This window comes from Hirundo rustica, chromosome 1 (genome assembly GCF_015227805.2).
Source record: "Hirundo rustica isolate bHirRus1 chromosome 1, bHirRus1.pri.v3, whole genome shotgun sequence".
Classification (NCBI taxonomy): Eukaryota; Metazoa; Chordata; class Aves; order Passeriformes; family Hirundinidae; genus Hirundo; species Hirundo rustica.
The window spans coordinates 98,752,310-98,763,575 of record NC_053450.1 but is presented as its reverse complement, the minus strand read 5'-3'; positions in this window follow the sequence as shown (position 1 = coordinate 98,763,575).

Genomic DNA, 11,266 nt, shown 5'->3' with positions numbered 1-11,266 from the left:
CCAGGCAGCAGGGGCTGCGGAGCCCGACTCCGCCCACGAGCAGCTATGACCTTGAATCGCCTGCGTGCGGTGAATCAGGGACAGCTGCCGAGGTGTTACGGACGGGCGCGCGTCCAAAAATTTCTCAGATTTTACAGGCTTTTCCAGAACTTAAAAGATACTTGAGAACTCCGAGCCCAAAGAGGACAGCTGCCAGCGTGCCGTCGTCACCAAGAGGCGGGGCAGAGAGGCAGCGAGCACGGAGATCATCAGTTGCATCCACCGAAGGATTGGTATGGGAGGATACGCCCACATTGCATCGTTTTTTTCCAATTTCATACAAAAAATCAACTTCTTCAGAACAGCGATTCAAACAAAAGCCGAGAGAACCTTTGCCAATGGTGAGGGATGATGATGTTATTGATGAGGACCACGAGATGTCAATCACAGATGAAGATATAATCAGAATCACAGCATCAGAAGGGATTCCTGCCAGGAGAGTAAAGGCACTTGAGTTTACACGACAAGCGTCGTCATTTTTATTATCTGAGGACTTTATGAACAAATTTTTTCGAAGGTTCACTGAAACAGCATTTCGCTATGATCCCACGTCTTCCTTCTCTCAGATTTTTCTTCCAGGGAAGGAAGTTTCAAAAAAATTTGAGGATGCTCAGCAAGCTCTGATTCCTGTTCAGCGAGTGAAAGAGAAAGTGAAAGAAAAAGAAACAGAAAAAGAGAAAGAAAAATAAACAGAAAAAGAAACAAAACCCAAGGAAGTGAAGCCTCCAAAACAAGTGGGTCCTGAGAAAGAAGAAGCAGCAGAGAAAGCAAAAACAAAGGAAACAATTTCAGAGGCAGGCACCGCACAGGCTTCTGCCAAGCCAGAATTTTGTCCAACAGACTGGACAGACATAAAGAAATTTGCATTGAAAGGGGATACACTTTCAATGGATCCAAAAGGCATAGCTATGCCAGTGACATATGATGCACATGATGCAAACCCAAAATGGGAGAGATTGGATCGTGAAGTCGTCAGGGATCTGATGAAAGCCGTTCGTGATAATGGATTGGGGTCTCCATACTTCAAACAACTTTTGAAAGGGACATTTAATATTTATGATTTAACACCATTTGACCTCCGATCTCTTGCAACCATGATCCTAAGCGACTCACAATTCATTCTCTGGGAAGCAAAATGGAGAAAAATTTTAAATGATTACAGAATCAAATACCAAGGTGGGGCAAATGCAGGCTTCACAGTGGCACAATTGGCCGGTGATCCACCACTTGACAGTGCAGCTCGTCAAGCCAGCTTTCTTCCTCGAGATGTTCTGACAGACATCAAAGATGCAGCCAGAAAGGCAATGGTGCAGATTCCACCAGCAGGAGTCACAGAAAGTCTTTTTACAGATGTAAAGCAAGGTCCTTCAGAACCCTTCGCTTCATTCATTGATCGTCTCACACAAGCAGTGGACAGGCAAGTCATTGATGAGGGAGTGAAGTCACATATGATCCGGTGTCTTGCATTTGCAAATGCCAATCCAGAATGCAAGCGAGTCATCAGTGCAATGCCAGGCCAACCCACCATGGCAGAAATTCTAGAGGCATGCAGCAAGGTGGGGACACCACAGCACGTTGCAACAATTTTAGGAGATCAAGTGGAAAAAGCTGTCAAAGAAGCATTTGCAAATTTTCAACAAAGACAGTGTTACAAGTGTGGCAAACCAGGGCATTTCAAGAAGGACTGCCCACAAATTACAAACAATGCAGACTCATCAGATCATTGTTTGGCATGCGGGAGAAGGAAGCGTCGTCCTGCGAGAAACAATGCAAGTGGAGGAACTCAGTCGGGAAACTCCAGGAGGAGCGCGGATCGTCAACGCGCAACGACACAAGAGATGGCGATGACTCAAGAGCAAGCTCCGCAAGGGGGACAATCATCGGGGAACAGCATTCTGACGCCCTCAGCAGGACAATTTGTAGGATCCCCAGCGATCCAGAGTTATTACCACCCGGGGCGCAATGCGATTTGGCAACTTCCAAAGTGATATGTTTTTTGGATGACAATTATGCAGTGATACCCACTGGTGTCACTGGATCCTCGTGGAAGAGGCAGGACTTTCTAATTATAGGTAAGGACAGAAGCAGTGTTTTGGGACACGTTATTTACCCTTCTGTCATTTCAGCAGATCGCAATGATGAGTTGACCGTTTTAGCGAAGCCTCATCAGCCACCATTGATCATTCCCCCGAACACCTCAATTGCCAGGGCAATTGCATTGCCACCCCATGCTGCAGAACAAGTCTTGCCAGTGCTCCGGGAACAAGATCCTCCTTCAGGTGAGCACATGGAGGTTCATGCCTCCTGGGTGAAACACATAGGCCGAGACAGACCAATTCTCGTCTGTGAATTGACCCAGGGGGACAAAACAATCGCAGTCAAAGGGATGCTTGACACGGGGGCAGACGTCACAGTAATTTCATATCTTTTTTGGCCCAAGAGTTGGAATTTAATTGCTCCCTTGAGTCCTCTTTCAGGCATAGGGGGGAACACCTTGTGTCTGCAGAGTGAAGATGCGATTGTTGTCTCGGGGCCAGGAGGTAAGACTGCAATCATTCGCCCATTTGTTGTGCAAAGACCCATCACAGTGTGGGGAAGGGACATTTTAGTGCAATGGGGCGTGAGGTTGGAAGTGGATTTTTAGTGGGGGTCACTGCGGCACTCACCACTTTGAAACTGACCTGGAAAACAGACAATCCTGTCTGGGTGGATCAGTGGCCCCTTGAGAGGAAAAAATTGAGTGCTCTCAAAAACTTGGTCAGGGAACAATTGGAAAAGGGACACATTGTACCGACAAACAGTCCCTGGAATTCCCCAGGTTTTGTCGTTCGCAAGAAAGCCCCTGGCTCATGGAGATTGCTTCATGATCTCAGAAAAATCAATGAGGTCATTGAGGAAATGGGACCACTTCAGCTGGGGCTTCCATCTCTCTCAATGATTCCGAGAGATTGGCCGCTGGTGATCATTGATCTCAAAGATTGTTTTTTCAGCATCCCACTTCATCCAGATGATGCTCCTCGATTTGCCTTTTCCATCCCAAGCGTCAACAGGGAGGAGCCTCTGCAGAGATACCATTGGGTTGTTCTTCCTCAAGGTCTCAAGAACTCTCCGACCATCTGCCAATGGTTTGTTGCACGGGCACCGTGTCCAGCTCGAGAGAAACATCCAGGAGCAAAAATCATTCATTACATGGATGATCTGCTCATTGCTGCCCCGACACAACAGGAATTGCAGAGGGCTCGTGACTGTGTGATCACAGAGGTGCAAAATGCAGGTTTGGAAATTTCCACTTCAAAAATCCAGGAAATTGCACCTTGGAAATACCTAGGATGGAAAATCACTGAACAAACAGTGAAACCACAGAAAATTGAAATTAGAACAGAAGTTAACAACTTACAGGATTTGCAACAACTTTTGGGAGAGGTTAACTGGATGAGATCCATCTTGGGGATCACAAATGATGAACTTGCGCCGTTGTTCAATCTTTTGAAAGGGGACAGTAACATCAAATCCCACAGGAGCCTCACTCCTGAGGCTCGGGAAGTCCTTGAGAAAATTGCTGGAGCCCTCCAGCAGAGACAGGCACATCGTTTTGTAACATCTTTACCTTTCTTTCTTGCAGTGTTGGGGGAAAAAATACAGTTATATGGGTTGATTTTTCAGTGGGATTCATCACAAAAAGACCCATTGTTGATTTTGGAGTGGATTTTTTTATCTTACAGGTCTCCGAGGACGATCCTCTCAAGTCTGGAAATGATAGCTCAGATCATCATCAAAGCTAGGACCAGGCTGCAAACAATGGCAGGCAAAGACTTTACAACAATTCACCTGCCTTTGAAAAAAGATTATTTTGATTGGGCATTGCAGAAATCAGAGGACTTGCAGATTGCATTGTTAGATTACTCAGGTGTTTGTACTATTCATTTCCCAAGCCACAAGCTGTTGAAAGCAAAATTAAGTTTCAGAGAAAAGCCAAAAATAAGTGAGGTGCCATTGGATGCAATAACAGTATTTACCGATGGCTCTGGAAAAACTCACAAATCAGTAAGTACATGGCAGGATGACATCACAGGGGAGTGGAAATCAGATATAAGAATAGTACAAGGGTCACCACAAATAGTGGAATTAGCAGCAGTGGTCAGAGCTTTTGAGCTGTTTCAGCAACCTTTTAATTTGATCACAGATTCAGCTTATGTAGCTAATGTGGTCAAAAGACTTGAGGGTTCACTTTTGAGAGAAGTTGACAATGAAAATTTATATTCATATCTATTGTGCATGAGGACATTGTTGCAAAACAGAAAACATAAATATTTTGTCTCGCACATCAGAGCACATTCTTCTCTTCCAGGTTTTTTAGCAGAAGGCAATGCACATGCAGACAAACTGACCATGCCAATTTCAAGGACTTTACCGAACATTTTTGAACAGGCAAAATTGAGTCATACATTCTTTCATCAGAATGCTCAAGCACTAATGGACACTTTTCACATTTCCAAAAGTCAGGCAAAGGAAATCATTAGTGCTTGCCCAGATTGTCAGCTTGTTCAACCTCCTGCTTCCATGGGAGCAGTCAATCCAAGAGGATTGCACAGTTTGCAGTTATGGCAAACTGATGTCACGAAATATCCATCTTTTGGGAAACTCAAAAACATTCATGTTTCAGTTGACACATTTTCAGGTGCAGTCTTCGCATCACTGCACACAGGTGAAACAGCACAACATGCTTGTTGACATTTCTTGCAGGCATTTGCATCTTTGGGCGTGCCACAAGAAATCAAAACAGACAATGGACCAACATATATAGGGAAAGTGCTTGACAAATTCCTGAAGACGTGGGGTGTCCATCATACCTTTGGTATCCCACACTCTCCAACAGGTCAAGCAATCATTGAAAGGACACATCAAACATTAAAATCCCTTTTGGACAGACAAAAAAGAGGGTAAGCAGACGCAACACCATACATGCGCTTGAATAAAGCCTTGTATGTGTTGAATTTTCTAAATTGCTCTTTTGCAGAGCCAACTCCACCAATCATCAGGCATTTTTCAAACAGCACGAGAGCAAAACTGAAGGAAAATCCTTTGGTTTTGGTCAGAAACCCAGAAACAGGACAAATTGAAGGGCCATTCAAATTAATAACTTGGGGCAAGGGATATGCTTGTGTCTCCACAGCAGTTGGACCAAAGTGGCTGGCGGCGAGGCACGTGAAACCGTACCGAGTCCAGACGCAAGCAGAGACAGACCCCAAGACCGAAGGAAGAGAAGTGGGCACGCAGACGTGAGCCGGTGTCAAGACAGCAGACATCCCTTCGTTCTACGTGCAAAAGAGACTTTGGGACTTGTTTTCTTGGGGGCTTGGGTGGTGTTGCATTTCTAGGGATTCCCAGGGAAAAGAAGGCATTGAAAATGAAAGAACTATCCTTGTGCCTCATTCTCTCCTTGGTTGCCTTGAGCAATGCGGCAGTTTTGCCTGTGGCTCAACCAAAAGAGAATGTTTGGGAAACTCTAGCCAATGCATCAGGTTTGGACACCATCTGCCTGACTCACTCAAGACCAGGGAAACCTTTTTCAACTTGTTTAGTGGGGTTGCCAGTGAGCAAATGGCCGATTCCAGAAAACATCCCTCCAAAGATTTCAAAGTCCATTGTAGATCCAGTGGGCCAATGGGATGTTTGGACGAAATTCCTTCCTGCGGCTCCTTTTGAACCTCAGGAACTGGAAATTCTTGAATCGGTCCAAATGCAATTCTGTGTGAAATTTGGCCTTTCTGGAGTGACAAAAAATAGAACTGTAGACGTCACCCCAAACCTCAGTTTTTACAGAAATTCATCATCTTGGTGTAATTACACTAAGATGCTGAAGAAACCATCCAATCATGTTCCAGCTCAGTTGCCGAGGGGAAATTTTTTCATTTGTGGGGACAAAATTTGGCCCGCAATTCCTGCAAATGCCACAGGTGGTCCTTGCAGCATTGGAATGCTTTCATTGCTAACACCCGACATGACATTGATGAGAAAACTAAAACAGAGAGGGAAAAGATCGGTTCAAATGTATGATCCAAATTGTGATGATGATGTTCACACATGGAGCAAGGCTCAGAGAATTGCAGTTGCAATTTTTTCACCACAGGCAGCGTCAGGAGCAGCCTTGACACAATTGGATCACGTGGGTTGTTGGTTGAGCAAACATACCCGAGCTGTCTCTCTTGCACTGAGTGACATGTTGTTAGACATTGATAGTGTAAGATGAGCAAGTCTCCAAAACAGGGCAGCGATTGATTATCTTTTGCTGACCCACAGGCATGGGTGTGAGGAATTTGAGGGAATGTGCTGCATGAATTTGTCGGATCATTCCAAATCCATTCATGAAAACATCAGACAATTGAAGGAGAGTGTCAACAAACTTGGAGAGGTAACTGGGTCATGGATGGATGGTTTGTTCAATTTGTTTGACCTTTCACCATTGTGGAAAGAAATTTTGAAGATAGTTATATATATTTTAGTAGGGCTTGTAATCCTTCTCATGATTTTGCCGTGTTTGTTTCTATGTATACAGCAAGCCATGGACAAGGTGGCCAAGGAGGTGTTTTTGGTTCAAACAGGAGGGGGAGATGTTGGAGTCCAGGGCATTCCTTTGGTTGCCCTGGAGGGTCAGGGACCTGGGCAGGGGGGTCTGGGACCCCAGCCCAGAGCTCAGAGAGACATTGGCTTTGATTTCAGTCCATGGGAAAAACTTCCTGCACTGAGAGAAGGTTTACATGCCACAAGAACGTGAGAAATGGTAGTTTAGCTTATCACAGAATGAGAAAATAATAGTTTTAGGTTCCTAGCATTGAAGTGAATGGGGACAAGACGGAGAATCTGGGGCGTTGTCTCCTTCTCCTTCTCCTTCTTCTTCCCTCACTCCATTGCTGCATTGAGGTGGCACAAAGTAGTTAGTGAGGATTGGGTCAAAGTAAAGATGGCCTTTTTAGTAATAGTGATAGACATTGGTAAGAAATAGTAAATAAGAAATACGTAGTAATTAGTATAAAAGATAAGGACAGCCCAGCTCGGGGGGAGATGTGAGGAATCCATGCAGCTGCGAACATCTTGTCGGACTCCGAGAAAATTGTAAGATAAGAAACAATAAACAAAGTATGCAACCTTGAAAAATCTAAACCTGAGAACTCCGTCTCTTCCTTCGGCTCGCCTCGGAGCTGTGCAGGGGAGCAAGGACCCTGAAACCACCTCAATGTTGGGGTAAGCCCCCGACAGTTGAGAATACTCTTGGAGCCCAGTGTGAGTTTCAGTGTGGTAAGAAGAGATTAGAATTCAGAATATACCAAGAAAAGGGAGAGGCATTTATCTGGCTTTAAAAAAGCTTGCATTTGAAGCTCAGCAAATGTTCTAAGGAGACTTAGTGATATGAGAAGCAATGAAGGTACGTTAATGTTGGGGGTTAAGTTTTCCTGTGGAATTTACCCCCCCCCCCCCCCCCCCGTAAGTTGCTAGGAGACTAAATACTGATAGTTAAAGGGTGCTTAACCCGGACAAAAGGAGTTGATCACTTAGTTTAGGGGGAGGAAAAGGCTCCCAGGAGGTGAGGGTGGGGAGTTCTTTTTTCGGCTCTCGGTTTTCTGGGAGGAGGACAGTTGAGCGACTAGTAGATTCCACAGTTAACGGAGGGATTCAGTCCTGAAAATTCTATCACCTGTTGGAGCGCCCAGGAATTCAGAGTTTTTTCGCCTTCCCTGCTGGATTTTGGGTCAGCCCGGGTCCAGCCACCGTGGCATCTCCAGCACTGCTCACTTCGCCTGCCAGGACACACCCCCTGCCTGCTGGGGACAACCCACCGTTTCCAGCCATCAGCACCGCAGTTTCCACCGTTTCGGTCTGGTGATCTCGGGGTGCCGAGACATCAGACTGCCCGGGACTCATGAGACAAAGCCCCTCATGGTTCTTGGTTCTGTTTATTATTACTACTATTGCTGTTGTTGTTTGTCTGTCCTGTTATATTTACTAGTAAAGGACTGTTATTCCTTTCCCCATAGCTCTGACTGAAAACTTTGTGGTTTTTTTTAATCTTCCAAATTATAATGACACGGAGGGAAGGATTTGAATTCCCCATTCCTAGAGAGGCCTGTCTCTCCCTAGCAGATACCTGTCTTTTCAAACCAAGACAGAATTTGGTGCCCAACGTGGGGCACAAGGGCATTGAGAGAAAAGGAATAACAGTTCTTAAGTGCCTACATTCTTGTGTACTGGCTATCATGTGGTCTGGCTTACCCTGGTTCAGGTGGCATGTGGTGGTGGCAGTATTTCTCCCATTTGCAGGCCCTTATCTAAACATGGGCCCTGTAACTAAGGCTACTATGGCTGTCATCCAGTTTGCTATATGGGTTAACAAGGTGAGGAATTTGTAGATTTTTAATTCCCTCTGGAAGGCAGGCACATGGATTCAGGGCTATCATACACTAACTGTGTGTTTCTGGAGTTACATTAACAATGGTACCTACTGTGAAGAAATGACACCAGGAGAGATATTTTCACCACCCTTCACCCAGCTCTTTGGGCCTACCCCACCAATCTTTGAAGGGTTCAAACCTCTGAATGTTAATGACATCATACAGTGGCTGGTGTTGCTGGTATGCCTGTTCTGTTTAGCATTTAGAGATAAGGGGAGACTGACCTGGATAACCACTCTGATACCTACCCTAGAGAATAAGGATACTGCCCCACAGCCTGACCCCATCCCACAGCCTGCCTGAGGAATAAACCACCCAGTTTGGGTGAAGGAGATACGTGAGATGGGCCAGATGCTGAGGGAATACCTGTCCCCTGTAGTAGCCTCATTAGCCCCAGCTGGTGGGAAACCCTCCCCCTGCCCCGACAAAGGAGAGTCTGATGGTGCAGCAATGGAACCCACAGATGTTACAACCGTCCAGGTTCCAGCTGAACCACAGGGGCAGCCACAGCCAGCAGCAGTTGCCCCTGTGGAAACAAAGAAGTGTAAGGTGAAATCAGAACACCCAGGCAACAAGGATAAGAAAGGAGGACCCTCACAACCCGCAGGGGAGTCAGAGGTTGAGATAATCACTGAGTCCCTGACATATGAAAGTCTCCGTAATCTGCAAAAAGATCTTGCAAGACGGGGACCTGAGGCTTATACAACCTGGTTACTTTGGGTCTGGGACCTTATACATACAGGAGTGCAGCTAGATAGTGGTGAGGCAAGGAATTTGGGACCCTTGACCCAGGACTCAGGTGTGAATCAGGTATTCGAAAGGGAGCAAGGGCCCCTTTCCCTTTGGGAGCAGCTTTTGATGAGTGTACGGGAGAGGTTTGTCCACAGAGACAGAATGCAGGAGCACCAGCATAGAATGTGCTGGAAGACCCTTGAGGAAGGGATCCAACAGCTGAGAGAAGTGGCCGTATTGGAGGTACTCTTTGGAGGGGTGGACAGCATGATAATGACCCCGACAAAGTCAGGTGCACAGGACAAATGCTGTGGAATCTGGCAAATCTAGGACCATCTCAATTCGCCACATTCATTGCAACCTTTAATGCCGATAACAACCAAGAGACAGTGGGTTCTGTAGCCAACAAACCCAGAAATTACGAGAGTATGATCAGTGGCCCAATGCAGGCTCAGGTCTCTGCCATGGCTAAGGAACTCAGAGAGGAGATAAGGGAGAAGATGGAGGAGGTGACAGAGAAGCTGGAGGAGATGAAGGAGGAGATGAGGAGGAACAGTTCCCATGTGGCACCGGTGCGAGTTACAGGCCCCAGAGTCAGAGCTCAACGTCCCCCAGCTAGAGAGAGAGGGTACACCCCACGAGCTGACCTGTGGTTCTTTCTGCGTGACCATGGGGAAGACATGGGAAGGTGGGATGGGAAACCCACTTCTGCCCTGGCAGCATGGGTGCGTGAGCTCAAGGAGAGAAACACTAACCCAGGGGGTTCCACTAAGATGAAAGTGGCCTCGACATCACATGACCAAGCTGCCAGGTATTATAGAAGTGAGGATATGTCAGATCCCTGTGAAGGAACCTCTATCATGTATGCCGAGGAAAGGAATAATGACCGGTGCTAGAGGGAGAGGCATGGGAAAACCGGGTCTATTGGACGGTGTGGATCTGATGGCCTGGCGCATCAGAGCCACAGAAATATGAAGCTTTGGTTGATAATGGTTCGCAGTATACCCTGATACCATCAGAATATGTGCAAACAGAACCTATTTCCATTGCCGGGGTGACGGGGGATCACAGGATTTGACTCCATTGGAAGCCAAGGTGAGCCTGACTGGGAAGGAGTGGCAGAAACATCCAATTGTGACTGGACCAGGGGCACCGCATATTTTAGGCATAGACTTCCTCCGGAATGGCTATTACAAAGACTCTAAAGGACTCAGGTGGGCTTTTGGAATAGCAGCTATGGAGGCAGAGGGCATTAAGAAATTGAATAGCTTGCCTGGACTGTCAGAGAACCCATCTGAGTAGGACTCTTAAAGGTAGAAGAGCAACGAGTTCCAGTTGCCACCTCGACAGTGCACCGCTGACAGTATCAGACAAATCGAGAGGCCGTGATCCCCATTCACAAGATGATCCATAAGCTGGAGACCCAAGGGGTGGTCAGCAAAACCCACTCACCCTTCAACAGCCCCATCTGACCTGTGCACAAGTCTGACAGAGAGTGGAGATTGACTGTAGACTACCGTGCTTTGAACGAAGTGACACCACCATTGAGTGCTGCTGTGCCGGACATGCTGGAACTCCAGTACAAGCTGGAGTCCAAGGCAGCAAAATGGTACGCCACAATTGACATTGCTAACGCATTTTTCTCCATTCCCCTAGCTGCAGAATGCGGGCCTCAGTTTGCTTTCACCTGGAGGGGTGTGCAGTACACCTGGAACCGACTGCCTCAGGGGTGGAAACACAGCCCCACCATCTGCCATGGACTGATCCAGGCTGCACTGGAAAAGGGTGAGGCTCCAAAGCACCTGCAGTATATAGATGACATCATTGTGTGGGGGAACATGGCAATAGAAGTGTTTGAGAAAGGAGAAAAGATCATCCAAATTCTCCTGAAAGCTGGTTTTGCCATCAAGCAGGAGATTGCTCATGCAGTAGTCCTTGGCCCAGTCAGGACAGGACCAGAGGTGAAGAACGTGCTCTACTCTACAGCCAGGAACAATTGGTTTGTCCTGGAGCCTTTGGCAGAAGGTGCCTGGCGAGACTCGGGGCTG